Here is a 6,000-nt window from a genome sequence, read left to right on the forward strand (position 1 = left end):
TCTAAGCTGAATGGCTCTTGCCCTATTACAAACCGAGAGCCTGTTAGCTTGAGACCAAACTGTCTCCCATTCCTCTACTGGAATATCCACCCCCAGGTCTCTTTCCCAAATCAGTCTTAGATATGAAGTGCTATCTGCACCATAGGAGCATAGAGCTTTATAGAAAAGGGAGATCAACCTGTGTGATGGGGAGTTCCAGAGGATTTCCTCAATAACAGAAAAAGAGTATTTAGAGATAAGTGTGGTATTTTTGAATATATAGTTTCTAATTTGCAAAAATCTAAAAAAGTGCTGTCTAGGTAGATTATATTTAGAAACTAAATTATCAAAAGACATTAGAGATCCATCCTCAAACAAGTCACCCATCCTACAAATAACAAGAATAGGCCAAAGATTAAAACCTGAATCTGTGACACTTGGCAGGAACTCTGGATCATTCAAAATAGGCAGAAGATGTGAGGTTATATCGCTCTTGCCTTCCATCCTTTGAATAGCACGCCATGCCTTGAGGGTATTGGGTACTAAAGGACTATTATACAGAGTTCTGCATAAATTTGAATTAGAAACAAATAATAAGTTTTGTAAGGGGCAGCTGCACTGTAAAGATTCTAGATCAAGCCACACTGATTTAGGGTCTTTAATAAGCCATTCATTAATAAATCTAAGATGGCAAGCCAACTGATATAATCTAATATTTGGGAGGTCCAAGCCACCCTTTGCATTGATAGTTTTAATCTGGGTTTCCTTTTGCTCCAAATAAATTAACTGAGCCACCCAGTTAACACTTTTATAGCCTTATTAGACAATAAAATAGGAATCATTTGCAATGGATACAGTAAGCGGGGTAAGGCATTCATTTTTATCAGAGCCACCCTCCCCAGCCATGACAGAGGGAGAGCCATCCACCTATTCAAATCATCATGGATATTTCCTAACAATGGTGTGAAATTGACTTTATATAATTGCTTCAAAAGTAGGGGTCACATGAATACCCAAGTATACAAAACCATCCTCAGAGCATTTAAAGGGAAAAGACGGAGATTGATTGGTGGGCTTTTTATTACCTAAGAATAGGGCGACTGATTTCGAAAAAGATTATTCATTCATCAAATTTAAAGCTCTTAATTTCTAATCTATTGGCCCAAGTACATCCTGATTGCACTGTACTATTTTCTTGTATGCAGTTTTTATGTGAAATAACTCTTTAAATGTGAAATAAAGTGACACTTTTCTAGTAACATCCAGGTATAATTGTTTTGTTTTTGTTTTTTTGACAATGTATAAAGTTTAAGACCTTGTCGTTGCCCCAAGTATTACAGTATTTTAAGTGCGACCCACAGGTCACTTAATCAAGTGGTTAACATCAACATCTGACATGAGGGGTAACAGACTTCGGAAGGGCCTTACAGTCTGTACGGATGCCTGGAATGAGGTCTGTTTGAGCTCCTACCTCAGGCTATAAAGCCAAATTAAGCATCAAATTAAAGCACAACATTTGTGGTCCACACAGAGACCAGACACATGTCTATAGCCCCAGGGGGGTATTTCACGAAGCAGGTTTTGCAAACTCTGGGTTTAAACTTGAACTCTGAGTTGATTAACTCTGAGATGTCAACCTCTGAGTTTTTGGTTTCAGAACAGGTGATAACGATTAGTTTACAAAACTCTGAGTTCAATTAACCCTGATTATCACGCGTGCACGAGCACATAAAAAGGCTCTATCAATGGCATCCAGAGAAAATGATTCACCATGACAACACAGGGAAACAAATCTCGCGCTTCCAATTTCACCCCAGTGGAGCTTGAATTATTAATGATGGCGTATACTGAATATGAGCATGCCATATCAAAAAAAGGAAACACGATTGCTGCTGCGAAAGAACGGGAACAAGCGTGGCAGAAAATAGCTGACCGAGTGAATGCGTAAGTATTGATAAGAACGATGTTGATTGATGTATATTTAAGAAATAATACTAGTTTTTCTATATTCTCTCTAATTTAATTTCGTTATTACAGTTGTAACCCAGCAGGCATAAAGCGCACTTGGCAGCAAATAAAGATGAAGTATAAAAATATAGTACAAACAGGTAGGCACTGGACGATTGGGAGGTTTTGCTTGTCTATAAGACACAAAAGCTACAGTTTCATCTTAAATCTGGCAGCATGTAATATTGTTTAAATCTTTTTACAAGGTTCTAAATGTGGGCTTGGGTGCATATGTTCACATTTTGCCTACATATTAGCCAATAGGAAAAAGGCAGAGGCCCGAAAAACTGGTGGGGGTCCACCACCAACACCTCTCTCAGAGGCTGAAGAGATGGCTCTCAGCCAAAACACTGGCCGGCCCATGGCTGATGGCATCCTTGGAGGAAGCTCCTCCGATACAGCCATGCCCCAGGACAGAAGTTCTTACATAAGAAGTAATTAATTCATATGAATGATGTATATGCATTTGTCCAGTGTTGGCTCAGTGATGGCTATCCATTAAACTCATCATCAAACCCATCATAATCGAACCGATTGTAATTTATTTAAAAGTTATAGATGAGTATAATTTGATAGATGTCATTACTTCATGTACATACTGTTGAAAGACTGTGATATTTGAAAGACTGCCCACTGTTGTAAAAGTTATATTCAAAATGTGCAGGTCTCAGTTGATGAATTGCCTGTAATCCACATTGTCTTGCAGTTACTGATGGAGTAATCTCTGTTGTGGAACCGCCAGACACCCATGAAATGGTACATACTCTTCTAGCGATTTTTCATATTATGTCTTTCATTATTGGTGTATGCAAGTAAGAGATAGTCTTCACTACAGGATGAAGACACCTTGTCAGCTGTCACAGGGAGGGAAGATGTAGAGCAGCCTATGGTATGCACTTTCTAACAAATACGTCATGTAAGTGATGCACCATTTTAAAACATTTATCCTTTCTTCACAGAGCAATGCAGAGAATCTCCAGGGTGAACCGACTGCATCCACAGCCACAGCGCAGCTTACCTCTGTAAGATGCTTCAGTATTTGCCTGCCAGTTATTGAAAAATTGGATTAAGAATCATTCTTCTCATTAAATGAAAATGTCGTTAGCTACAAGTGTCTGTTTTCTAAGTTATATTCATAGTGGTACAATTTTCACAGTGCAATACTGCCAAGATGTAACATTTTTGTGTATTCTAATAGCTCCCTGTAAAGCAGTTGTACAAAATATACCTTGAGAAACAAATTGAAAAATCGGATCTGGAAATGGAACACATTAAACAAAAAATGCAGAAAACCCTAATAGAAATACAAATATTGGAACATCAGTTAAAGGTGGGTAGTGGCACAAGTTGATGGATCGTTAACTGTCTTTCAAAACAAAATATTAAAATACTGTTTTGCATAATCAATTACAGGAAATAAAGAAGAGTTCATAAAATGATTGTCATTTGTTTTTATTTGCAACTTATTTACTGGAAATGATTAGAACATATTGCGTTTCGAACAGCTTGTCCATCTGTTGTGTCACAGGGTGAGCTGTGACGCTTACGCAGCTAACCAGCGTGCAGGCAGCCATTTGCCGGCATTTTCCAACATGCTGTCCGGACGCTGGTCGTGGTACTACTTTTTCACTTTTTCATATGTACTGTTTAATTTCTTGGTTTATTTTTATATTCTGTTTAGCTTACCGATATTGGACTGTTGGCTGCTTACTTCCTGGTTTCGGACGCGAAACCGAGGGACTGGTCCAACTCATGTAAATAGCGGGGTTTCCCGTAGGGGCGAGGGTAAAGTCCAATGTGACGGGGGTGTTTTGTGTGTTGGTCTTTTTGCTGTTTCTAATAACACTATAATGTATTTTGATGTAACATAATTATTTTGTATGTCTGGGTATGATTTGTTTGTTTGCTTGATTTATTGTTTTGTTTGATTTTTGCTGTTATTGGGTTAATTGATTATTTTGCTTAATGGGGCTAACCTGGGGGAAGGAGCTATAGTTTGTCTTGGTCAATATAAGGCTTAGTGGCTCAGTGGTAAGAAGAGAAGTGGGGCTGGTGAAATGCGTTTTCTCTGCGGTTGTGAGCCAGGGCTCTTAAGCATAGTCTGGCCACTCATATCCTTTTTCTGTTTTTTCCTTTCTTTGGGTTAGTTGTGCGGTGAATTTTTGTCTCCGTACGTGTTTGTATTTTTAAGAAAAGAGGGAGAAAAAAAAAGAGAAGAGTAATAAAATAAGTGATATGGTGCCATTTACAACTACTTGGGCTCTCTTTGTCTGCTCCTCCGTCGGTCGTCCTGCCACATGTTGCATCAACAGGAATGTCAGGGTTGTTATCAGGGTCAACCTCTGGGGCAGCAACCCAGGTTTCTCTTCTCATCATTGCAATATTGTGCAGGACTACGCATGCAACAATGATATCACAGGCCCTTTCTGGGGTGGCACGGAGGCCACGAAGGCACTGGAAACGGGCCTTCAGTATGCCCAGGGTCATCTCTATTCTGGCCCGGGTCCTGCTGTGAGCCAAGTTATATCTTTGCTGTGGGCCAGGCTCAGGATCAGGGTATGGGGTCAGCAGATAGGGCTGGCATGGGTACCCCCTGTCACCGAGTAGGTAACCACTGAACTCCCCTACAATGATGAGTAGACAGTTTACATGTTAAGGTGCAATATGAGGGAACAAGATATTGCTTAAAGATTATAATATACTGTAGCTACATTGTATACTCACCACGAGCAAGTCTAGCACTCAGTGTGCATTCACGGAACATTCTGGCATCATGCACAGACCCAGGCCACTTTGCCTCCACATTGCTGATGACATAGGCTGCATCACATATAATCTTCACAATGCAGAACAGTGATTAGTTACTGTAGATGTACTGTAAAGTAGGCCAATAATTCAATGCAGTAAACTACTAAAAGCTAGAAACACCTACCTGCACATTAATACTGTGGAATGACTTTCTGTTCACATAGTCTCCTTCATTTACTGAAGGAGCCTTAATGGGAATATGTGTGCCATCTATGCAGCCAATCACACCTGGAAATCCTAACAAAGAGGGCATAAGTCTACTTAATTTTAACAGGTACTGCAGTCAGTTTCTAGTTTTGTATGGTGTTACAATGCAAAAAGTGTAACTGTATTTTATCTAGTCTTAACCTACAATTGTTTATTGCTTCAAATCTTAAAGCATATTACTAAATATATGAGGCTATTACTTCATACCTGCAATTCTGTGGAATTCTTCCTTGATTATTCTACTACATCTGTGACCAGGAAATGCCACAAACGTGTAGAGAAAATGTTTAAGCGCAAGAGTAACCTGTCTGATACACCGGCAGACGGTTGCCTTAGAAACATGTTGAGCGTCACCAATATTGTACAGAAAGCTGCCATTAGCAAAAAAGCGAAGTGCTGTACAAAGAATTTGCTCGGAACTGAGAGGATGTCCACGGTGTGTTTGACGAGCAAAATGAGGTCTAAGAATATTGTTGAGATAAATGATTGTCTGTGATGAAAAACGGTAACGCTCTAACAGAAAATCATTTGTAAATGATAAAATATCTAAACGGGGTCTGATCACCCTCTCCTGACGTAGATTCCTGCGGATAATTTGTGCTTCGATGTCGACCGGTCTTTCGAGAAAAGGACACGCCATGTCTGAGAAAGTACTTGCTTCAATCTGACTGTTCATTTAAAGAGGAGGAACTCAGAGTTACAGGGATTAAACCTGCTAGCGAGCAGGTTAGCTTCACGGGGTATGTTACCGCGGTAAATGACTCAGAGTTGGGCTCAACTGTCATGCGCACCAGTCAGGTGATCGCCACTAGGACCCGGAAGTAGGTGATCGTCCGGAAGATAAATAGCGGAGCTTCACAGTCTCTCGCCGCTCAGTCATTGCTAAATGACCCAAGCCTCTTCTACCTCCATCGCCGGTACTGTGAGTACTTCAGCCTTTGATTCCAGCAGTCTGATTGTGTGTATATATAGAACGGGGATTCCGGTGGGAATTCCTAC

At 40.1% G+C, this 6,000-nt stretch overlaps 1 long non-coding RNA gene across 2 annotated transcripts; it reads left to right on the forward strand.

The window, feature by feature from the left end:
* Positions 1-1,540: 1,540 nt before the first annotated feature.
* LOC140582941 (uncharacterized) lies at positions 1,541-3,393 on the forward strand. Of its 2 annotated transcripts, XR_011985747.1 has the most exons (6): positions 1,541-1,923; positions 2,017-2,087; positions 2,244-2,420; positions 2,693-2,742; positions 2,822-2,875; positions 2,946-3,393. It is a non-coding gene; the product is annotated as an uncharacterized lncRNA (long non-coding RNA). The 2 variants fall into 2 exon arrangements; XR_011985746.1 differs by having other exon boundaries at positions 2,822-3,393.
* Positions 3,394-6,000: the final 2,607 nt, after the last annotated feature.

The sequence above is a fragment of the Paramormyrops kingsleyae genome, chromosome 25, assembly GCF_048594095.1.
Source record: "Paramormyrops kingsleyae isolate MSU_618 chromosome 25, PKINGS_0.4, whole genome shotgun sequence".
In the NCBI taxonomy this organism is placed as follows: Eukaryota; Metazoa; Chordata; class Actinopteri; order Osteoglossiformes; family Mormyridae; genus Paramormyrops; species Paramormyrops kingsleyae.